This window comes from Anser cygnoides, chromosome 4 (genome assembly GCF_040182565.1).
Source record: "Anser cygnoides isolate HZ-2024a breed goose chromosome 4, Taihu_goose_T2T_genome, whole genome shotgun sequence".
Taxonomy (NCBI): Eukaryota; Metazoa; Chordata; class Aves; order Anseriformes; family Anatidae; genus Anser; species Anser cygnoides.
Genome location: NC_089876.1, coordinates 72,881,749 through 72,907,058, shown reverse-complemented (window position 1 = coordinate 72,907,058; position 25,310 = coordinate 72,881,749). Strand labels below are relative to the sequence as shown.

Below are 25,310 nucleotides of genomic sequence, written 5' to 3'. Positions count from 1 at the left end.
AAGGAGGGAGCCGAGGGCGGTGCCGGGGGTGGGTCCCGGTATGGGGGGGGGGGGGCTGCGGCTGTGGCCGTGGCCGCCCCTCGGCTCCTTTGTTGGAGGCATGGCGGACCGAGGGCTGCCGGCACCCTCCGAGGGGTCTGAGGCCGCCTCCCCGGCTGTACCAGGCAGAGGTGGCGGCCCCGAGCCCTCCCCGCCGAGGGGGCTGCGGGAGGAAGCGAGGCCATGCTGCGGCGCCTCGCCTGCGGGGCTGCGGCCTGGGAGGCGGCGGTGTGTGGTGGTGTGGTGTGTTACCGTGTGTGCCCATTCACTGGAGCTCTGGAGAAGACCCTTGTCACAAGGGAGGGCTAAGCCGGCTGGGAGAGCATTTTTTAGGTGGGCTCTGTGAGCGCAAACCCTCCGGAGGAGGGAAACCACCAGGCACGTTCCAGTTGCTGTACGTTTTCCTGAAGTAACGTGAGGGGTTTTGCAGCCGCAACTATAAGGCTTATGCCCAAGGTGGTTGTGTGTGGAAGGTTTTTTCTGCCAAGCAAATGAATCACTGTGTTCCCCTTTCCTTTCTACCCTGCGAGACTCAGTCTTTGTAATGGGAACAAGCGGGGACGATTTGCTTTTACAGTCCTCTCATTATATCACTTCCACTGGGAACCCTTTTGTTAATGGTAAAATTAACCGAATGGGCCCTGTAACATTTTCACTTTCTCAAAATTTTTCCATGTTTATGTACTCACAGCTTTACCAGCGTAAATACTAAAGTCTGGTTGAACAGCATAGGACGAAAGAGAATGACAGGAGGTCTTGCTTGTTGTGTGGAAATGGATAGCAGGCACAATAAAGATGAGCGAGGCAAAAAGAAGTTGCAAATGAGTCAACCCCTGCAGTGGCTTCACAAGTGACACCAGCAGTCAGTAGCTTCCAGGGGTTTCCTCTCTGGAAGAGGTCCAAGCAGTTCTTATGCCTAAAAAAGGGCAGTGTGACATGACAGGCTGAGTAATTCATCAGTCCTACTGGGGAGCACAGACAAAACATGTTGAGGTTTGTCCATTTACTTTGGTGTAGCCTTGTGATTCACCACATCTTTCCTTTTGACTCTAGCGGAATTTTGCTGCTGACTTCAATGGGGTTAACCACATTCCCACTATGTAGATCTTGACCCTGAAAATCTGTAATTTTATGATCAGCTGATGTTGAAAATTAGTATGTTTTTACAATGCTTACATAAATAAAACAGTTTTCATAGCCTTGAGATTGCAGAAAATTCATTCAAAACAGAACACACATTTTTATCTGTAGGGTTTGCATAATTCAATCCCTAATAAAATACAGGAATTCCTAGATGAGTCTAAGTGCTGCATTTTTCTGCCTTCATCTGTTTTCAAATCTAGCCTGAAATTTATTTTTCCACGTATTATTCCATGTTATCCCCTACTTGGATACCTGGGATACATCAGCGCATTCTGTAAAATTCATGAGTTTCACAAATGTACTTGCAAGTCTTAATTAAAATATACACCTATATCTTTGCAAGACCAAGAAAGGTAAGAGTATTACCTGCTCCAAGAGAAGATGTTGAGAATAGTGACTTTCAAAGGGCTCTACTTTTGAAAAAAAATCTATAAAGAGGCCTGGCACTGCAAAACTTACTTGTTCACAACTGTTTTAGCAGATCCAAAAAAACTGCACTAAGCTAGGGAGACTTTTTGACTCTGGACTGAGTTTTAGTTCTAGTGGAGAAAGAGAAAGAGAAGGAATTGAGGACTTGCTTTTTGTCAATCTCTTAGTTAGCTACAAGTTTATAACATGAGGAAGGGACTGTAAAAATATCCAAATCAAAACATGCCTTTCTTGCAGTTAAATGCAAGTTCTGTATGCATGTACATACACAATGTAGAATGTACTCGTGGTACATTGAAAAAGGGAGAGGAGTCTTTAGGAAAGGAATTTCCATCTCCAAGAGCATACACAGGAAAACTTTAGGCCATCAGGCTTTTTAGGTGCCATAGCTATAAAAGACAATATGCAAAATCAGTGCACTGTATTTCTAAAAAGAAATTAGCAACTGTAAAGTACGATGCAGTGATGCCTGTGAGAATATCTCATTAAAAACAATGAAATGATGATAGCCTTCATGTATTCATCAAGGAAAAAATTAATTAAAAAACAAGTTTTTGAGGAAAATTGGGAAGTAGAAGCAATGTATTAAGTTGCCAGTGAGGTTTGCAATAGAAATGAGGAAGAAAGCTGTACAAGCACGTTCTGTGGATTTCAGGGGATGTTTAATTTCAGCCAAGAGAATGAAAGGGAAAAGAACATCCTTTGGAACAGCTGATGAGAACACCGCTTGTTTCTGCAGTTGTAATGCAGCTGTGAAAACTGAGTTGTAGACTGCAGAAATTATGAAGTTGTTACCTAACGATGTCTGTGCACTCCTAGATACTGACTAAATCTGACATTCTGCAAGAAAATGGAAAATTGGGTCAAAGTGACTTTCCAATGCTTACTACTTCATGAATTTTCTTCTCCATATCTTGCATCAGTTTCAAATTCTCAGCACATCTCCTCACCCCTGACACAGCAACTCCTTGAAAATATTCTCGCATACATTATCTAATTTAATTTGGCACAAAGGTGCATGTAAGAAATATATTTTAATTGACTCTGTTCTAATGTTAGAAACCTACATGATCAACAAGAGGATGTTGGGATGCTCAAATCCACAGGAAAATATGATATGGTTGGTATTACTTTAATTTAGTGGAATTGGGATCATCTGACAGGAATAGACTTTCATAAACTGTTCCCTAAGAAAAGAAGGGCAAAGAAAGCAGAAGTGTGGGTAGTGCTTTGCCCCTGCTTGCTATTAAGGCACAGGCAACCAACCTTGTGAGTCCTGGCACTGTGAGAAATTCAAGTTCTTCTAAAACTAGAGGTGGAGATATTGCAGGGCTGTCTGTGAACATGCATGCAAAAAACAGGACAAGCTACTTCTTGAGGTTTTCCTGAAATATGCAAATAGGAAGACAACAAAGTGTGATCAGGGAAAAAGTGTTTCCCGGGGTGGCTCAATGTTTGCTAGACGTTTGCTGTCCCTGAAAGCAAGCTGCCTCACATTTTCCATGGGATAAGAACAGTTATTAATACAGAAGCTAACACCTGACCTTGTCCTGTGATAACTCATTTATGTTCCCATGTCCGGTGTACAAGTATTCATGATAAAGTCTTTCTGTTAAGTGCTGGAAGTTGAAATTAGAAGACTCCAACCTTGGCATAAGGTGCAATTTTCTAGCTGTGAGTGCAATTTAAATACCAGAATGACTGACCTGGGAAAGTGTAATGTAAATTTTTGTTTTGTTTTGTTTGTTTGTTTGTTTGTTGCACCCCATCTTAGCTATCATTCAAAAAGCAAAGCTTTAGCTTAATTCTTGTGTGTGTTGTCCATGAGTGTGCATGCTTTGTTCATCAAGCTCAGATATTGCAGAAATTCTTCCTGGCCTGAAAATCTGGGACTTTCTGAATGGCTCACGTTTCCCTCTTCCTGGGTTCTAGGAGAGTAAAAAGGCCGGTTAGTGGTTGGTATGTTCATAACACATAAAGACTGTAGCTATAGGATAGCCTTACATTTCAAAACTGCAGGAGATTTCCTACACAGGAAAGAGTCTCTTCATTCTTCCCATCACATATAACCAGGCTGTTGTGTTATTTTTGTTAACTTCCTGCTTTTTATATTTTATGACTCTCCTGAAACCCTCAACAAGAGACAGGAAATCAACTGGAGGGAAAACTTGCCCCAGGATAGTTTTGTATGTCTAAAATCATCTTGAATGACCTAGTCACAAGATCTGGGCTTGGGAAAGACCTTGCTTCCAGGTTAGATTGGTTGGGGCCTTGGGTATATTCATCTTTCCCTTCACTAGATGGGATTCTCTCTGTAAATCTCACCCAAACAGTGTCCAGCCATGCAGCCAAGTTGAGTATGTATATTGGGTTTGTGTGGCAAGGGCTTGGTAGCAGGGGGGCTGCAGGGGTGGCCTCTGTGAGAAGAGCCCCGTGTCAGATAAGGGCCAGTTCCAGCACTGGCTCCAAAGGGACCCACCACTGGCCAGAGCTGAGCCAGTGAGCAGTGCTGGTTGGGCCTCTGTGAGAGCAGATGCAAGAAAGGGAAAATCTGCTGTGCAACAGCAGCTGGGAGAGAGGAGTGAGAAAAGGTAGAGAGAAGCAGCCCTGCAGCCCCCAAGGTGAGTGCAGCAGGAGGGCAGGAGGTGCTCCAGGCACGTCGCAGCAGTTCCCCTGCGGCCTGTGGAGAGGCCCCTGGTGGAGCAGGCTGTCCCCCTGCAGCCCATGGGTCCCACACGGAGCAGATCTCCACGCTGCAGCCCGTGGAGGAGCCCCCGGTGGAGCAGGTGGATGTGGCCTGGAGGAGGCTGCGGCCCATGGAGAGCCCCCGCAGGAGCAGGCCCCGGGCCGGAGCTGCAGCCCGTGGAGAGGAGCCCACGCAGGAGCAGGGGTCTGGGGGGAGCTGCTGCCCGTGGGGGACCCGTTCTGGAGCAGTTTGCTCCTGGGGGATGGACCCCGTGCAGCCCCCGCAGGCTCAGTTTGGGAAGGACGGCATCCCGTGGGAGGGACCCCGCGTGGAGCAGGGGCAAGAAAGTGACCGTGAAGGAGCGGTGGAGACAAAGCGTCATGGACTGACCGCAGGCCCCGCTCCCTGTTCCTCTGCACTGCTCAGGGTGAGGAGGTGGAAGAGGGTGGATGGGGAGAAGGTGGTTTTAGTCTGCTTTTAGTTTCTCGTTGCCCTAATCTGATAACAACAGGCAATAAATTACATTAATCTTCCTAGGCTGAGTCTGTTTTGCCCATGATGGTAATTGGTGAATGATCTTCCTGTCCTTATCTCAACCCATGAGCTTTTTTTTCATAGTTCTTTCTCCCACTGTCCTGAGGAGAAGGGGTAAGGGAGCTGCATGGTGGAGTTTAGCTACCTGTGTGAAACCCCCCCGGCATGGTAACTTGGTGGTTCCCATTCCTCGGAGGTGTTACACAGCTGAATTTGACCAAATCCCTTCAGCATTCAGGAGAGTAAAGTCAGACTGATCTATGGAGCATCTAGGGTAAATTTAGTGGCCTGTGACACACAGGTGATCTTGTGGCCCCTTCTGGTGTTATGTTGAGAGGGGTGGCAGAAGAAACTATAAAAGGATGGACCAGCTTTCTGCCTGATATCCCTTAAACTGGAGAGGGCAGAAGCTCAACTCTCTTCAGCCAATTTAAATGCCATCAAATGAAAGACATTAAAATATTCACCACAAAGATTCTGTCCATGGAGATCTCTTATCTGTTCTGTAAGCATATTCCTCATGACTGACTGTCATCACCTGATTTTTGTTATTTTCATGTTTAAGTTATAGGGCTGTGAAGTGAATTGGAAGAAAAAAAAATATATATATATGAATTTATACCACTGTCCCTGAATAAGTACTAACATACATTCATGTTCTAGGAGAAAGGCTTATTTTGGAGTTGTCAAATGCACAGAGCTATTAGACACTGCTCTTGATTTTTAATTGCGTATCTTCAATGTATCTTCTATTATGCAAATCATATGGTTTTTGACTTACCCCAGTGAACTGCACACATCCATAGCAGAATTTGCTACAGTTTTTTATTTGATTGTTATGAAGCATTTTATAGGTACATGTTATACTTTGTCACTACGCAAATATTACTCCTCCAGTGGGACAATTACCTTCTATTAATTTCTGTGCTTTTATCAATCTATCTACTTTGGTGCAAATAAAAATAAGCCAAATAAGCAACTTCTAATTTGTAACAACGGATTCTGACTGGATAATGCTAACAGAGATCATTTGAATTCTACCTAAGCAATAATAATTATGAGAGTTGAGCTGTAACTAAGTAAAGCCACTGTGCTCAGTTGTTAGAGGAGTGCATAGAACAATACACTGCAATACAACAAAAACGATGTTTTAGGGAATTCTAACAAAAATTACCTGATTGAAAATTCTACCTTTTATATTTCCTAGATGTTGTAGGCAAATGTGTTTGTGCTGCACTTGTCCGATTGTCTTTGCATGAGGACAGCGTTCCAGCAACTGATGGGTAAGAATTGGTCTATTGTTCATTATATATATTTAGGCAAAATAACAGAGGAAAAAGAAGTCCACTTTGCTGTAGCACATAGTATATTTCTCAGTGCTAGGTTCAATACTACTGTGCTTCAACAGTGTCGGTAAACTCTCAGAATTCAAATAGGTATTAGAGAACTGTGTAGAGCAGCCTTTTTCTTTCATTTTTTTTCCCTTCTATCTTTCTGTATCCTTTCAGCCTTGTAATCCAGTAAGCTTGGTCTTTCTGAGTACTCGTTAACTCTTTCTTTGTTTTGACTCCATTTGCTTCATCACTGTTAGGACATAATTTTGCCATACTCAGGTAACTGAAATTCTGACTGAAGGTAACTGAGTAATATATTATGCAGATGATTGTCTTCAGAGGAATCTGCAGCTCCTAGGGCAGTGTCTTGCCACATTATTGTCCACGACATGCTAGTATTACACTAAGCTGGGGAAGGGAGCTGCCTGGAATGTGTCCTTTTAAAGCCTGTCTTCATTTCAAGCAGATGAAATCTGAATTCTGTGGTTTATTTAATTTTTGGTTCTTCAGTCCAGGAACTCAGGCTGTATCTTAAGGTAGCAGAAATTCCTTATTGTATGCATTCATGATTCCTCTACTTTAAAATTGGCTATAGGCTTCACTGGATTTCAGAAATAGAAGTTTCACTAAATTAAAACAAATCTATATCTTCACTTATTTGTGTATGTGTATATATAGAGAGAGACTTACACATATTAAATATATTTAAACATGTGTGCCTACATGCATATATATTTCTGGAATATCTTAAAAATATAAATTAAGAATGGAATGAGGAAAGTCTTTCTGTATTTGCAGGTCTGAAATAATGACTTTAAATATCAGAGACAGAATCTTAGACTTTAGTTTTCAGTATTACAGAATATGGCATTTTCCCAAGTATGTTGAAGTCCTCCTGTTCCTGTTGAATGCACCATTTTGCTGCAGCTACGTACCTATATATACGTGTGTATGTGTGTGTGTATACATATATTCACTCTTATTTTCCTCTTGAGCTGTTGCAACCCATATTTCTCTGAGTGTATTCCACAACAGAAGTTGTTAGTCTCACCCTGTTATCCTGGCTGTCAGAGGTAGAACCTACTTTGCAAGCAGGCAGCTGCAGGTATATCCTGGTGACTGGAAATCATCTTTTGAGTTGTCACATTTCCCAGGCAAGTCCTCAAAACTCATGCTGTATTTGAGACACTGCAAGAACTGTAGCCTGTAATAACAGCTGTGATTTTGACAGCTGAAAGCATGCAGTTGGGCAGGTCTGAGGCATCTGAAGCATCTGATAAGAAAACTGAGTTTCCAGATAGGTGTAGCGCTCTGGTCTGATCTCTTCTGCCAGCTTCTTTTCCTTGTATTTCCTTCTACCACGTCACTCAGGAGGTCAGGGTAGAATAGCAGCTTATGCTATGAAGGTGATTAACAGCAGATGTGTAACTGTAAAGTTTATGTTTATTTGATAAGTTAAATCAAGATGTTTGGTTCATGAGATTTGAGCTTTGCATTCACAGAAGGCTGGGTGTCTCAAAATGTTTGTGGCAGTTTCTCCTTCCTTAATGTTGTTTCCTTTCCACCAAAAAAAGGTAAATCAATCTACAAACTGCAGTAGAGGAGTTCAAAAGCTGAGAAGTGGCTCAATTTTACCTTTCTCGCATAAAATGTTATTAAAACAACTTTGTACCTCATTGACACAAGTACCACACTACTTATTGTTTGCTCTTGTTTTGTGTTTGTTTGTTTGATTGGTTGTTTGTTTTACATGGAACAGACTTTATATACAAGGATATTTCAGGCCCACCCATATATGTCTACCTTCCCCAGTAGGACTGGAAATATGCAAATAGTGTCTTTACAAAAAAATAAATAAATCTTGCTTTTGGGGGCAAGTTCAATTGATGCTGAGCTCCTTGGCATGTATATGAGACCTGTATCTTCACTGAGAAAGATTACAATTTCAATACAACAGGCAGAAGAATAATACAGGACATTGGGATTCTTGATGATCATGGAAGAGAAGATGTATTGCTTAATCTAGAATATTTAAGACAATACTTGAAAGGGCTGTGAAGATGGTATGGATATGATGGATGAAGAGTCCAGGTATAAGACAGCAGCTTGATACAAGATCCAGCAGCAGTTGGACTGGGAAGGGACTAAAGAGTAAGAAAGACAATAGGATTGTGAAGAGTTTACACTTGTGTTGGGAAATTACATTTGAGAAAAAGAAATAAGTAAGATTATTATGCTCTAGGTAGCAAGGGAAAGCTTATATGTGATGCTTCAAGAAAAAACAAGGCAATAGAGTATCTAATGTTTTCAACACATGCTAGAGAAGGGATCAGTGGTCAGCAGCAGTGTTCTGACACGTAGCAAAAGTTGCCAAGCTAGAAGACCAGGAGGTGTGCAGGCTAAAGCCTGAGAAGATCAGATCAGAAAGCAAGAGAAGATGAGATCATATTCAAAGAATTGAAGACCAGATGCGATTAGGAATGCAGAAATATATTAATATCTCCGTATTTTCACTGTCTACTAAGCTAGTGACCAAAAGCGGAAAGAAAATAAAATAATGAATTAAAAAGAATGTATAATGCCAGGCATTGTGACAAACTGCAAGACCTCGCTGGTATTTGTCATGTCTGAAAATCTTATCCATAGTGGTGTGAGTGGGGGTGGCAGTCACGATGAACATAATTGCTGCATATGTTGATCTTCAGGCAATGGAAGTTGCTCTTAGGAGTGATTTCCCCTGGGGGAGAGCCAGGAAGGCAGGACTCAGAGCCTGCAGCGCTGACTGAGTGCAATCTGAATGGTTTTGGCATGGCGAGGAGGGCTGCCACAGCATTAGGACTTGCAGCCTGCAAGAGGAAATCCAGTCCATTGACACAGGGCAGAAAAACTGAAGCTGGGAGAGAGAGAGAGCATATAAAGGAGTTTTAAAATGAAAGTTTTCTAAGAGGTACATTTTCTGTAGCCTTAAAGACATTTCTGATTTCAATGGCAGTTTTCCAGAACAGTGTACCGCACCTTTCCTGACTCTGCCATGGCCCTGAAACCCGCCTTCCGCCCACTGATACCATGGCTTGCCCGTTGATGTTTTTTACATTAAAAAAAATCTCTCATTTAATGTTAGTCTGCATTCAGAGACACCCCGTAGGTATGCATATCTCAGTATTTTTAGTTATAAGGACCTCTGGAATTGAAACAGAACCACTGCTGTCTTCTGCAGGGCAGCAAGGAACTGAGAGGCCTTTGAAAAGCTTGGCTTTGAAGTCCTGACATCCTCACTGCAGGGCCTACCACAGCTGCGCTTCTTGCACGTGCTGATGGCATGGACTGCAGGGATATTTAAGAACAGGTTTCAAGGAGTCTCATTATTGCTTTGTATTGCTGATTATTTTTAATTTTTAATTTTTTGAGGTTAGGCACAACATGGTACTTTTTCTTTAGCAGTCCATGAAACTACTAACTACCCAAGCTTTAAATTTACAAACATAATTTAAAACTTGTTAAGAAAAATCTCTGGTATTCTCAACTAATAGTTCCCCAAAAGGTTTTATCTTCACAAGCCAAATTAATAAATAAATGAACAGACCCCAAGGGGAAATAAGCAGGAGAAAACAATAGTAATATAGAAAAAGTCACGATCCAGGATGGTTTAAAATGTCTGTTTACTTTCCCACTTGCTTTGTACTGCAAGAATCTTTACTGCTTTTTTTTTTATTATAGGAAGTTTTATAAGCTCCTGTGGATGTTACTCTGAACGGATGCCCCAGTGAGAGTGCCGCTTAGCAAATGCACATTTCCCTCCTTTATTGGGTTTGCATTAGTGATAATGAGTTTCTTGTGGAGTTTTCAGAGCTCTTGCCAGAAAGATAAGGCTATCTTTGCTTGCTGTTGCCATTCATTATAGTTGCTGCTGCTTGGTGATATGCCAGGAATAGTTCGGGGATTAGCTAGAGCTGGGCCTATGGGTACACCTGTGTATTCATGCTAGTTTTGTGAAAACATCAGACTTGGAAGTTTAATTCACATGCATTATGAAGCATGTGTGAATCTATATGTTGCATACCTGCAAATGTCACAGAGATGTAGGTCTGAAATTTGGTAACTCCTCTCATGCGAAGGGCTTGCTTAAAATTGATGCCTAATCAGAGATCTATGCCTACATCATTACGCAGAGAGACAATTTCATCTTTTTTTCTGTACTGTTCCATATGTGTTGTGTTTTTCCTGTTTCATCATCTTCAGAGAGATTCTGTAGGGCTTTGTATTTTGCAGGGAAGCCTCTTTCTTTTCTTTTCGTGCTTATCTAACTGCAGGCAAACCTCTGTGTCTCCCACCGGACTACATGCACAACAGAGAGAAGTGCCTTAATCGGAGCAGCTGCGCGTTCTGACAGCATCAATGCACAGCAGAGCCTAAGCTGAGCCTCTCAGACCCCATATGGGCTCATACACAGATGCCGGTGGGATCTGATGCTATCGAAATTCAGCATTACAAATGGCTTATCTACATAAAATATCTGGAAGTAAGAGCAAACGCTGGCTAGTGAATGGGCCGTTCAGAAGGGAAAAGTTAATGATCAGTGCTTGACAATGTATTACCCTGATAGATTGTAAACCTTGAAAATAAAAAGTTTGTGGGTAATTTTACAAGAGGGAAAAACCAGAAGTAACTGGAGTCTTCAGCAACTGTAATTTCTGCCTCAGAGTTTCACTGCAATATTTGATCCACTTTCCCATGATACCTTCCTCTACCAAATTAGAAGCATTATTAAGACAGATGATACTTACTTGTCAGAGAGAGGGTCTAAAGTAAGGGGATTCTGCACTTGTAGGCTTTTGGGTTCAGTTCTTTATTCTCAGACTGAAAAATTCTGTTCCTAAAGCTTCTTATTTTAATGGGAAGTTTGTGTCGTGCACCATAGATAGGATGTAATCATTTCAAAATGAACAAAAAAAAATACAATACAACATTTAACTGAAGTTAAATATTTCTGAAGCTTCAAACTTTGGGGAGCTGAGACTGCCTTTCCAATAGCACAGATATCTTTCTAAGGGTCATGCTTCTGTATCAAAAAGATGATGAGTCAAGCCCTGCTAACTGGGTTTATAAAACGCAGAGCTCTAGGAATTCTGCTGTTGTGGACATTTTTTCAGAGCTTTTTATTTTCCAGGCAAAACCTCATTTGCATTGCGGTATTGTGTGTTTTCCTTTGATCTCTTACTTTGGATTTCTAAGACTGAGTGCTATTTTTTTATTCCTTGTGAATTTGCATTGCCCCAGGATATAAGAGGTTTGCTTGAACTCATTTAATTGGCTAGTGATGTGAAAAATGATCCTTTTCTATATTGGAAATGAGCTCAAGTAACCCCTTCGTGGAGTCCTTATAACCTTTTGTAACTTTCCGTGTATTTCTGTTGACTCAGGAATGCACACACTGACTCATTTCTACTTTGTCTAGGAGGAGAATGAACAAGTCTAATCTCTTGCAGGTTTGCGGTTACTGATTTTTGATTTTACTGTATTTTTATGGTGATGTCCTGAAAACTCAGAAGATAATTAGCCATGCTCTTCACCATAATGTCAGTACAAAATTCCAATTAAACCAAAGGAGATAATCCCAATAGATAGGCTGTGCCAAGAACAGAGTTGAGTTTGCTTCTTTGTTTGCTTTCATCGTGTTTTATATTATAAACTTGGTGAGATTACCTTTTGGTTAAACAGAAGCTACATCTTTTTTTTTTTGGTGGGGGAGGGGAATTTGGAAAAGAGGAAAATGAAATTATAAATCCCTTAAAAAGCCTGGATGTGAAAATACAGCCTGAAGTGTACAACGGTTGTGTGACTGATCTCCAAAACAATAATATGTTACTAAAACACATTCATTAGTATTTATTACACTTTACAATAGCGTCTTGATATTTTTTTGAATGTTAGAAGAGGAAACTTAAAGTGTGTGCTTTAAGGTCAATATAAGAGGCCAAATACAATTAAATACAATTAAAAATTAAATTTCTCCCGTCAACTTTGTCAACACCTCCATGTTTCCAGCCATCTTTTTCTTGTCCTGCTCCACTGCAGTCTCCCCTGTAACATTTTACTCTACTCACAGTTGCGAAGCCCTCAAACTCAGTAATGAGTAGTGCTTTAAACTCATTATTACAAGACTGAGATCTGTAATTCCTAAATGACAGGGCCCTTGTAATGAGGTATGTGGGTATGTGCATTACGGGACAACTGCTCTCTTGTTATATGATTACTACGCCTTTGAACTTCTGTGTTTTTATTGAAAAGCATAATTAATTTTACTTCCTAGTCTTTGGCACAGTTGTTATGGTAGTTTCATTTTTGTAAACTGTTCAGTAAGAAGTGTGATCATTTTTCATCATAAAAATTTAAATTTCTCATAAGTTTGTTGGCTATAGGAGAAAATATTGCCATGAGCAAGTCTGAGGAACAGAAATTACTCGTAACCACTGCAATCTTTAGAGAAGTAATGCTATTTCACTGCATCGTGTAGAGGTAAACTATTAAGATGTCAAGGGTGATCAGTATTAATCGTTCTCAATTTCGCCTTCTATAACTCATCAGAGTGGTTTCTATTGTATGTATTTGGTCAGTCTTACTGCCGTTGGTGGTCTTGGGAATGCAATTCCCTTGCAAAGGGTGTCTATTGCTATTTGCCATGATAAGCCACGCATCAAAGATGTTATTCTAGAGCGGTTAGCATAGTTCTGCAAACTGTAGAGCAGACGTTCTGTATAATAGAATTAACGTGACATGCTTGGGCTTTCCACAGTGAAATTCCAGATTGAAACTGAGACTGTCATTTACATCACGTCACAGACAGTGCAAGAAAATAATCACAAAGAAAAAAGACCAGACAGACTGCGTTCCAGGCATTTTATGCTGTCTGCTTCTATTTTAGAGTAACTGTGCACCACAGGTAGAAGTATCCAGACCAGGAGGGATGTACACAACACACTATTTCTATTTAATTTCCTTCTGAGGAGGAGAGTCCAGACCTTCAGGTTCTTGTTATCAAATTATTATTTTTCACATTCTATTTCTCAGAACTTAGAGAATACAAAAATAGTTCCAGAAATACATAAACGCAAAAGCAAAATCTTGTGTTTATTTCCCAGAATATTGAAAATAAATGATTGCAGAAGCTGTCTAGGAGGCTAGTCTGCAAGCAGTCTCAAGGATGACCTCCTTTCAAATACTCACAGCTTGTGACTCTCTTAGATATTCAGCAAAGTTTTTGCCTGTAATCCCTACTAGAACTCCCCAGTCTTTGATTTCAACAACTGATTTGCTGATTTCCATACTTCTGCAAGTGCCTTTTTAAGTTAATACCACAGGTAAGTATGTGTTTTTCTTTTTAAAGCAATTTAACATATCTGTTTAAGACTTCTTACTTCTTCTGTTTAGTGTTTTAAATCTATCAAGTGCTTAATTAATCAGAATAATTTTGTCTTTGCTTTTATGTAAGTGCTGTATTCCTTCCTGATGTACCCTGTAAAGTATCATCTTAAAATTGAGAGTTGAGCATTAAAGAGACGTAATTAACGAGACTGCAAGTTCACAAAAGCCAGCAAAATACTGATTATTTTCTTTTTTCATCCTTGACTAAAGGGGAATCAGGATAAAACAGCTACACAGTACCAGTTCTGTGCAACTCTCTGTGTGGACAGGTTACATTCACGCCCTGGCGTGTTCCAGAATAGATTCCCTCTGCAGATGAGCCCCCAGATCACTTGACAGGAGCAATGTTTCATAAATGTATGTATGCATATCTAAATTAAGAGTACACATTGTTGGAGCTGACAGGAATGTCAGGCTCTTTAGGTTCCCAGAAATACTCTAAGCCTGACGGATATGAAGCGCTAGCATTGGCTAAGTGCATTCAGATAACTTTTCATAAAAGATGAGTCATTTCTCTTCCTATACAAATTGGTAGCATTCCCATAATCAGCATCCACATTTTCTCTTCCTCTGTCAGATGTTTTTTTATGCTTTGCCATTCAGAAACAGAGCTGTATGTATTATACCACCTAACGAATGCTTTTAAAATGCAAGGTGTGTCACGCTTTTGAGATGTACATAGAATTTTATCCTGTTCAGGAAAACTCATGAAGGTCTTAAGTGTTATCAAGGGCACATAGTGAGATGCAAATATATCTCTCAGAAGAAATATTATCTTTTTTGGAGCACAGACACAATAACTGTAACAGCATGATCGACTCTTGGAGGAAAAAAAAAAAGCACTTGGTTGCTGAGGGAAAAAGGGTCAGGGGCTTCATTTAAGTTGTATCTTACCCATACCTTTAAAGAGCAGATCCTAACGTTGTGCAGTGCTATGAATAGTTACTCTGTTCTAATAGATAAAGATACCATTTTTAAAATATAAAATTGGCACAATGACAAAAACTCTAGTGTGGAAGCAGTTTTATGGGAAAGACATACTTTAAGCATGCATACCTGCCAGTAGGAACTACCTTTATGCAGATATCAGTGTGTCAGTAAAATGCATATTGTGTAACCATATCATTAGCATCTTACTATGTAAACCCACTTTTCTTTCTGGATTTTTGGTTCAGGTGGTCATTCAAGTCAGATCTATACTGCAAGGTTTTGTTGGCAAAGATGTTGTTACTTTTATTTAAAAGTTGATACCCGCTGATTTCCTTTAATCTTCCATTCATAACAATCCTTTTCTCTGTATACAGTCGCCATTAAAATAGGCTTTCAAGTAAAAGACCTTCGAAGTCTGAGATCTACCTGCTGGAGTGGGAGTAGATACTAATGAGCTTGGTGAGGGAAATAGACTTATGCCTCATGGGAGATTGTCAGAGAAACTAAATGGACTGGGTATGAGGTTTAAGGCACAGGCAGAGTGTGATTGCAGCCCTCAGTACTGAGGAAATGCTTTTAATAGTACAACTAGAAATGAGAAGGAAAATGATCTAAAAGCTACCAAGCACTCTGGTGCTAATGATAATGAAGCCTATTTCCAGAATACTTGGAAGATAATTGCTGAAATCGAGTATTTCTCTTGGTATGAACATCGGTTGCAAGATGAGAAACTGTGTAACAGTTCAGTTGTGTCAATGTTAAGTACAGTTTATTATTTACTAGTTTAATATAAATTTTATGCTAATACTGATTTTCATTAAGAACATTCGATATTGATATAACTAATTTTCATTAAGAACATTTGATATTGAACATTTGATATTGGCCTGGCATAATATATCGTAACACACACAAGAGGATTCTATCTTTATTTTTTGCTACATTTGGTCCTTGGTTCAAGTGGCACAATCTCTATGAACAAGCCAGAAATCACAAAACAACTTCAAATAAAAAGCACAAAAAAGGAAAAATGATTTTGATTTCAAAATGCATCATGAAATTCTGTCTTAGTTGACTTGCATTAACCTGGTCCATTAGCTTCAAAGGGCTAAACAAGGCAAAAAGTGGCAAAGAATAATTCTTTTAGTCTTTTTAGTCTTGCTGTTTTAGTAAAAGAACGAAGTACATACGGTCTGGCTATTGTGCTTCTTGTAACCTAGCCTGCAATCAGGTATGTTTTTGTTTTTGTTTCTGTTTTTGTTTTTGTTTTTTCTTTTGCAGTAATTTAATATGGGGTTTAAGAGATTTCAACTAAGAAGGGTATGTGCATTAACCCATAGCCTCATCCCCTAGTAAGTGGTCAACATTCACATCCCTAATACTGCACCCTCATTAGCATCTCACAGCTCTCCTGATCTGTTTCCAACATAACATTTCAAGTTGTAAGACATCTCTTACTGGTTAGATCTTACTTGTAATCTATACATAAGTATGATTATCCTTGTGCAAGAATAACTAATAGAAATTTGCTGTACAGGAAGATGGAGACCATAATTTAAAAGGGTACTGTGGCCTGTTGTGGATCCTGAAAATGCAGGCTGAAAGACCACATTTGTTCTCTATGAGTATACTGAATTGAGGTAAAAATCAGAGAGGAAGAGAAACAGAATTAAAACAGGGATTGCATATGGACATAGACTGTTCATTAATTTAGCTTCTTCTGTCCTTCCCATTTAATTAAAAGAAAAAGAGGCTTCTGGAACAGCCTTCTGAATAGTTGAGGTACCTTACTGTTTTTAAGATGGAGATGGATGTGCTTGTGTGCAGCACTAACTACCTTACAAAGGTGAAAGTTCATTGCTTTCTTCAGTTTCTAATATGTCTGTAAGCAAGTTTAAAGCTTCATTTGCTACTTTGGTAATGCCTAAATAGTACTTAACCTGCTTTATTGGGTATAGATGCCTGTTAACAAACACGTTAATTTGGAACTATGGTCCATGCCAATTCTAGAAGCAACCCATTATTACTGGTGAGGTGAGGTCCTCAGTTTTTGAATGGTGTAGAATTTGGACAAAATATAGAAAATGTAGTATAGTAAGACTCATGAGCAACTAGAATTCAATGGGACTCTTCCAATGTAATATTTTGTGGGACTGATCTAGACTGATCTGAACAAGAACTAACCCTTGGACTAGTGCAATTTTCATTCCTATCTCAGGCATGCTGTCAGGTTAGGGTTTATTTTATTTATTTTTTTTCAAGCTTTATTTGACACAAAAATGCTGCTCTGCAATTGAGCAATAAGAGCTTTGGGCCAGACCAGAGGTACAAAACAGCCCTAGAGCTGCCTTAATAGTAACAGCAGCATCACAATGCAGGCATAATGCAGAGCTCACATAATGGCTCCTACACTTCTCTTCTTCCGGAAGAGAGGCTATTGGCAGGTAAAGAAGGTGTGGATGTAATTTTGAGCTACCGTCTTGGCCTGCTAAGGGCCTCCACAGTTAGCCTGCAGCTTTGGTGCTATGTTAATGTCTGACAGAAGACAGGCATTTAACAGTTGACAGTGGACCGTGCTAACCATGTTCTGCTTTAAGGGCTATACATCTCTCAAAAGGGACTGGGAGATGACTTGTCAAAGGAGATAAAACCTCTGTTAGCCATGCAGTTAAAAGTGTCTGAGCAAACGTAGAAGCCAAAGTGCAGAGCTCTTGGTCTATAAGAGCAAGACAGATTGATGAGGTGCTCAGTGACCTGACTGTCATGACCCAGAGTTTTCCAGGAAATAAAGGAGACATGGAAACTACTGGCCAACATGGAAAATGCTGAGATAAGATGCTGTAGGTAGTGAAGGAGCTAAATAATTAGCTCACAAAGAAAGAAAAAGATTTCAGAAAGGAGCTAGCTTTCTGGGTGCATTTTTGGAACATCCGAAGGACTTAGGTAAGAGAAGATATTTTTCCATCCTACTCCTATTTTACACTCTATTCATAATCTGCAGAAGACAGAGACAAGAAATTGGATCGTCTCAGTTTAAATGATATTATCTTTGAGGAAAAAACTCTTTGTGATGATTATTTGACTGTAATGGACAAAAAGAGGGATTTCAGTAGACAGTTTGAGTGACCCACCTCTGAGGGTGCTGCAGAATTTACCCGTAGGAAAAGAAATCTCATCATCCAAGCCTTAAACAAATCTGTAATATGCACCTTAGAACTAGCCATCCATCTCAGCTGGCCAGGAGACACTTGAACACTAGAAGGAGAGAGAAAAAGTAAATTTAATCTGAACTGTTATAGGTGTGAGATGATATTTGTTCCTTACATAGGCAAAATCCCCTGAGGCATTCTAGAGTAGATTGGTAGTGTGCCAATTCCTTGTTCATTGGAATTTAAGGCTAAAGATGAAAAGCCCCAGCAGAAGACAAACTGACTGCAAAGTAAGAATACTAAAGGAGACTGCTTTGCCTGTGTGAATACCGATGTGAGAGCTTTGCTTGGGAGAGTCTGGCAGTTAGTATTCTTTAATACATGGACTGGTAGGGTAACTTATAGTTGGAAATTCAGCTGGCAGGAATCCAAAATGTTGTAACAGCATCTAAGGTTCTGTTGACTAAATTCTCCATTGTTCTTGGGGTTCTGAATTGCAAATGTTTAATTCCAAGCAGTCAAAAAGTCGTCATTCTAGCACTTTCCTCCAGCCAAAAGAGGAAATAAAAGGATGATAATCAGCTAACCACTGTTTGTTTTGATGGTATGCTCAACAGTCGATGGCATGCCAGGATATAATCTTTATGCAGTCTGCAGTCCATTTCTGAGAACAGTGGAGAAAACGCTAATGAAAACACTTGGTTAATTGAGGTATTGAAGGTAGGAACATAGAGACAGACCTAAGAATGCTGCAGAGTTGGCAAAGTTTGGCAAAGAGCTGCAGCTTAAAGCCTTGCCAGGTCTCCTGTTGTCTCTTACTGGGCAACTCAGGTGTGTGACTATCAGACTGTGCTATTAATCAGAGTTTAAAGAGAGCTTATGAGCCTGGTTGCAGTGCTGGGTCTATGCTCAGTGCACACATCTGCACTGCATCTGATACGGGATTTCTTATGTGAGGGCACTGGTAGGTGCTGCAAGGTTTGAGGGCTCTCTGATTCATTGTGTACAAGGTTGAAGCTGAAATGGCCTTTGGGCGCTTGAGATCATGCAGCAGAACTGTCTGTGCAAGTTCTGTATAAAACCATTAACATAAATATTTTACACAGCCCAAAGGATACCTGTCAGGTGGCTTTTACAGTTTTAAGGCAAGCAGTAACATTTAATGAATTGTGTTACGATACGCATAGTTTACACACTAGCTTTTCAGTTTCCAGAGGATTTGAAAAAGGTCAAATGAAGCAGAGCGTTAATTACTTGACTGATTCAGTAGTTATGGAGTAGAATTGCTAGGCAGGGGAGGAAACTACATTATGCAGGAGCAGGCGCGAGGAAGCAACAGCGGACTTTGTTCGAGATAATGCATGTACTAATCATCCTTCCTAAAGGCTAAAGGGAAGAGACAGACAAATTTCTTTATTGAATAAGGTAGTGTAAAAACTCAGAAGTCTTTGCCCAGTGTCCTGTGCCATGAATGCATGCGTGGGAGGCTGAGGAACTTAATTCAAGAAGATACTGGACTCAGGAACAGGCCAGTGGCAGCTGTGGCTGTGTATGGTATGCTAGACACGGAAGGCAAACAGAAATCAGAGAAAGCAAGCAAGAAGTAGAGAAGTCATAGCATGAATGTATGTTTTAAAATATATGTATATTACTGATTTTTTCTCCAAATAATGAAGAGAACTACTTTGCATATGTTTGTGAAAATGTCTGTAGGGATACATACATTTTACTGGAAACTAAATGCATGAAACTAATCCGATAGCTATAGGTATGACTTAAAATTTAAATAAAAAGCAGAAAAATCCTGAAAAGCTTTTACAATATTAAATCAGCCACCCTGCAAAACATGTATTTTGTAGAAAGAACTAATAATTCAGAAAATATTCATAAACGTTCATTTTCTTGTCAGAGGAAATATTTATGTAATATATTTTCCAAGTGTAACAATAGAAATGTGCAATATCGCTTAGCATTTGGGGAACAATCTTTACTTCTGGAAAGTGCTGATCAGAGTCATCAGTCATTCCTCTGACTTTACATTTTAGCTGTCTGTATATCAGTGTTTAAGACAAAGGAGAAATTCCTTTCCCTTTTCATCAGCAACCTACAGGCATGTAGGTTAGAGATCTTACATTCTGTGTCACTGCTGTCTTTATCTCTGTTTACAAAGCAGGTATTTTAGCAGCATGTATAGACTTTAGCTAAGATCAAGGTTTCATAGTGCTGCAGATACCGCACAAATGTAACATAATCATCCATTCCCTGAAGACTTTACATTTCCAGAGATGGACAGGAGGATATAACGTAGTTAAATATCTATATATTGTGTGTTTCATTCATTATTATTATTTCTGTTGTTTATGTATTACTATTTATTTGTGTGTGTCTATAATTTATACTAGTGAAATAGCAAAGTGTAGTACTTGGCAAGCATTCTGTTAGACCCACTGTGTTACAATTTTATTTCTCTATTTGTTGATGCTGAAGTGTGGTTTGGTTGTGAAAGAGCTGAACTAAGCTGAAAAACAAAGGAGGCTTTAGATTTTATTTGCCAGGGGAGGGAAGAGATGGAAGTGCAACACCTTGTAACTCTGAGGAACAATGTCGTTCGTCCTCTTTTTGCCTGTCTGCTGGATTCACCCCAGTGTTATGTGCACTTTCCTGCCAGCTCTAGTAGAGATCCTTTTATCCTTAGATGTGCATATGGCTGCAAGTTGGAACAAAGTGAAAGCTTTTAGAGTCTGTCACGCCCAAGTCCACAGTGAACAGTTGTGTACCATGTTGTGTTATGCTGGCTTGCTGTTTCTTTCCCGTTACTTTTCCCTAAAAATACACAGAACAGTTTTTAATATCACTTTTGCCTCTACTTAAGGGTTTTAATTACTAAATAATGTTACACATTCTCAAATAGGAAAGAGAAGCCCAGCATTTATAAATGAGGTGCAAGGGGACCTGTCCACAGCAAAAGAGGTCTCTTAAAGTGCAGTTTGCATATTTATATACATATATATATGTGTGTGTGTATATATATATATATATATAAACTTAGGGAATGCTGCTCTGGAGCCTATAGTGCCTGGTGTTTAAAATGCCTGCATTGCTTGCCTCTGAGCTCATAATACAGCTGGCATGCTATCAAATATCCCAAAGGGTATTAGCAGTGGGATTTTAGTAAAAGCCTCTGTGTTTAATAACCAGTGCTGTTTTTAAACAAAAACTCGTCCAGCACTAAGCAGAGGGCAAGAACCTAACAAAAACCCAACTGTGCAAGTCTTTCTTTTCTTATTTCAGTATGTATGTGTCTTTGTAGAGCAGTGAGCAAATAGCAATTTTTGCTGAGGCACATACTATTCGCAGAGATAGTTCACAGCTTTCACCTTACTACTGAAATTAGTTTTTCAGTTTTGTGCTCCAAGTTCTCAAATTTCTCTCTCCTTTTTCTTCTCTTAATCACTTCGTATTTAACTTTTGGCCATCTCTTTTCCCTTCATCCCCGACCTAACTTCTAAAAGCTTTGAGAAGAATATATCCGTGAAGTCCTCTCACCTTGACCCCTTGCTGCCTGCTGGAAGTGCAGCTCCACGTGGCACCGGTTCATTTCCACCTGTCCTTAGAGTTACCATAGAAACTGGCCACAGGCTGCGCAAAGCCACCGAGGAGGCAAGGAGGAAGGGATGAGTCTTTCAGCTCCCAAAATAGAATAATAAATGTAGGGATGAGAACAAATCTTCCTCTAATTGCCCAGGATGTACACCCAGCAAAGTGCGAATTTGAGTGGTGCTGTCGAACAGCATTCAGATAACACGTTATTCCAGAAAATGCACATTTCTCCAGCCCAGCTGTTCTTTTCACAGTGCCTTTGTGGGTCACCATGCCTTCAAACTGACCTGTCACTGAGCAAGCAGTTAAGGAAGATGACAAAGCTCTTGTGCAAGAAAACACCTTAGAGAAGCAACAGTTGGAACAGGTGGTAGGATGCTTCCTTCCGACTTGAGCAGGGGAAACCCTTGCTCTCCTCTGCATTTGCACAGGCTTTTGTTAGGGGACTCTTTGGCTTGGTAAGCAGCACTGAATTCAGCTTGCTTCAGTTCTGAGACAAAATCCACATTTTTCTTTCAATAGAGATGATGCTAGTTTTTCTGCAGCTTTAGGGTCTAGTTATTGTTTTCACCTGGGCAATGTGAATGTCAAACAAGAGTTCTGCTCTGATATCAATCTATAGAGATGGTGCAGATGATTACATGAATCAAGAGTTGATGAATACAGAGGCTGACTGAAAGCTGCAGCCTAGCAAACTGTAGCCAGTGAGTGCGGCAGAAGCTCATCTGACATCCAAGCTCAGCCTTGGCAATCCAATTTGCCTCTGAATGTGGGTGGGATTTTGGGTGGCGCTGAAGCAATACAACTGCATGCACAGAACGCTGAAGAGCTGGAAGCTTGAGTTCTTCTTTTTTTCTTTTCCTTTTTCCTCCTGTCTTTCTCTCAGACTTCTGTCATGGTAAGAATTTAGTAGGAAAAGGCCCATTTTGCTGGACTTAAAGCCTGAATTTGGTAACTTCAAGATTTAGCAGAAGACAGATTTTATTATCCAGGTCTTTGGCAATGTTTATTTAGCAGAAGAGTTACTAAACATAATGCTCTCTATATTTCACTGATTTCTTGATGGAAGGTAGTGAAGGACTTTGAATGGCAAGAAAGACCCATGCACAATATAGAGAAAGCAGTCATTTTTCTGGGTACATATACACAGTATTTTACAGGCAGACATGGGCAAGCTCAACCTGCTCTTTAAGCCAACAGAAGTTATGTGACTGTAACGCCGTGGTCCCCAGGCTTATTAGTTCTGGGCTGGTGTGATTCTCCAACTGTAGCCACATGGCTTCGGCCCGTGGAGAAAATGGGCAAAACTGCTGATTTGTCTCACTGTCAGTTTGTGATACTGCTTTTTTTTTTTTTTTTTTTTTTGAGATGGACAGCTGTTTGCTGGCAGCTGGAGTACGAACATTGCTCTCTCAGTTCCCATAAGCTGCCGAACAGGTGGCAAAGGGAAGCCACTTCTTACTACTTTCCTGGACTGCACTTGAATCACGAACTACTTTGCATCCAGTTACCAGTCCTTTGCAACTGCTTATGTTAGATCCTGGCCTCATTTGTAGCAATGAATTTGGAATTACGCTTTGATTTCATCACACTCATTTTTACCTACTTGTATTATAGATGAGACAAGACTGATCCTTTTCCCCCCACTAAATATTACTATATTTGTGTAATCTTTGTGGTGTAAATCAATGGGTTTTATTCAACCTCATTGTGCCCAATGGAACTCAGGAATTGTTGTGTTTTCTAATAGTTTTATCTTATTTTTGAATTACTATGTTTTTAAGACACTGAAAAAAATAAATTCTAATATTTTAGAATGATTTTTAGGTGATTTTTGAGAAACACACTTTTAAATTAATTTTTTAAAAATTTAATTTTTAATCTGAGTTGTAAGACTATGGAATTTAACTTGAAAAAGGAAGTTTCTCAGCTGCCAAGTGGAAAAAATGTCACCAGTTTATTAACAAAGAAAAATATGTTACAGAGAGATTATTCTGGTGCCATATTTATATCAAAAGTATGTGTTCATTTATCCAGTTCCTAATGAAAACAAGATAGAACATACTAAATTCAGCTAACTATGTAGATTATACTGTTTAAGTAGTTTTATTTTGAGAAATATCTATTTGCCATTGTCTTAGACACAATTAAATACATTTTTTCTACTAAATACAACTCCGGATCCTATACTTTTTATCTGAGATTCCACGTGTTATAAGGGAATCTCAGACTGTTATTTTTGAAGAATGGTGATGTGATGAGAGAACAGCAAAATGCCCTGCAATTCTTTTTCTCAGGCATGGTTGAACACAGAGGGTATAACTAGAGCCTAAACCTACAAATTATGAAAAATAAATCCATGGCCCATTGGGCTCACTGTCCTGCTCCTTTCAATAGCTGATGGGATTTGCTTCCAAAGGACCAAACCCACCTCCTGTCTTGTAGCAGAAGACAGTTATTCTTCATTTTAATTGTCTCCTGTCAAGAGACATTTGGGGTGATAGCAAATCGAGAGAGTAGTTGCCAGAAACTACTAAAAAATTAGAGTAAAGAGAACTTCAGAGTTCCAAAGTATTTATGTGTGATAATCACCCTTTGGAGAGAAGAACTGTAATATATAATGTGTTTATATTACATGGAGTGCAAGCTTGGAACTTCTTCTGAATCACTGATGTGATAAAATACTTTTATTTATATCTTCTTCTCTATTTAAAGGGGAAAAAGAAAAAGAGAAAGAAAGAAAAAAAAAAGACCATTTCTTTGGCTGTTCTCCACTGTTTAGAAATCTAATGTTTGACTTTACTAAGTAATGCAACATGCTACCTTTCTGAACTGACAGTATGTCTTGGATGTTGTGCAATTGTTTCTTGTTTCTAACATTTTGTGGCAGTATAAAGTGCCAATTTAGGAAAATATTTATCAGTGCTGCTTGCTTATTTTTAACAGGAAAAATTATTCTGGTGATGGTGTAGGCATTTCTCTACTGCATAAGTCTTTGTATTTGTGTGTGCATGCTGCACTTACTGCATTGAGGATTTAATCCTGGATTTGGATTATTAGATGCTACAGAAATAGATATAAATCGTGATAAATAGAAATTATGTATGAAGATTTAGAGAATGGTATTGAAACTAGGGAAAAAAACTAGAGGAACAAATATGTGGCTTTTTATCAGAAGTGTCCTTGGTCAGGCCGGTATCTCCTCTTCATACAAACTGTATATGTACCTATGTCCATGTCAACTGGTAGCAGTGGTTTCAGCATCACAACTTGCTGACTGGCTAGCTATTTGGAAATGGGAGAAGGAAATGAAACCACAAATCTCCCATCAGACTGGAAGATGATAATGGAAACAGAGGGAAGTCTCAGCCACAGAAAGAACACTGGTGGAAAACTGTGGTTAGATATTTTCACACGACAGGCTTGAAAAATGAAACATGCAAGATTCGCAGCAGGATGTAGAAGGAAACACTATGTAAAGAGAATCATCACTTGGGAATATTCCCAACAAAAAGACATCTGGTCTAGGATTAGAAATCTGGACTATTTCATCTGAATAATTTAAAAACATTTGTAATTTATCTCTCAGCTTCCCACTTCATTGTTTCTTTTGTAATAAGCCTACTTCCCTTGTCTTTCCCCCATGGTTTTGTGAAAATATAGTCTTCTCAGAGCTACGTTACCCCTAGCAAGCATTCCTGTATAGTGTAATTCATAGCGTAGATGAATTTCAGAGTCTAAAGTGTTTTGTATGTGTCAGAAGTCAGAAATAGGACCATAGACTTATCAAAGCTCCTGATGCCTTGGCTGCATCTTTTCCTTTTAAATATATTTAATGTTTTGTTAATGTTAATATTCAGTGTTTGAATATTTAGAATTTTATTTAAAAATATCTATTGACACTATTCTTTTATTCCTAGAAGTTTCATGAAGCACTACTATGAAGCTTTCATTCGTGTCTAATCTCTCTCTCTCTCCCTCCCTCTGCATTTTAAATTTGGGATTTCTGTTGTGAACTACCCCAAAATGTATCTTTTCTCCTAT

At 39.5% G+C, this 25,310-nt stretch overlaps 1 long non-coding RNA gene across 1 annotated transcript in view; it reads left to right on the top strand.

Moving 5' to 3' along the window:
- The first annotated feature begins 44 nt into the window (after positions 1-44).
- LOC106048945 (uncharacterized) overlaps positions 45-25,310 on the top strand; it is an 81,144-nt gene continuing 55,878 nt past the window's right edge. The window contains exons 1-2 of the long non-coding RNA XR_010831280.1: positions 45-4,724; positions 6,039-6,114. This is a non-coding gene — a long non-coding RNA (uncharacterized lncRNA). The remainder of the gene's footprint in view (positions 4,725-6,038; positions 6,115-25,310) is intronic.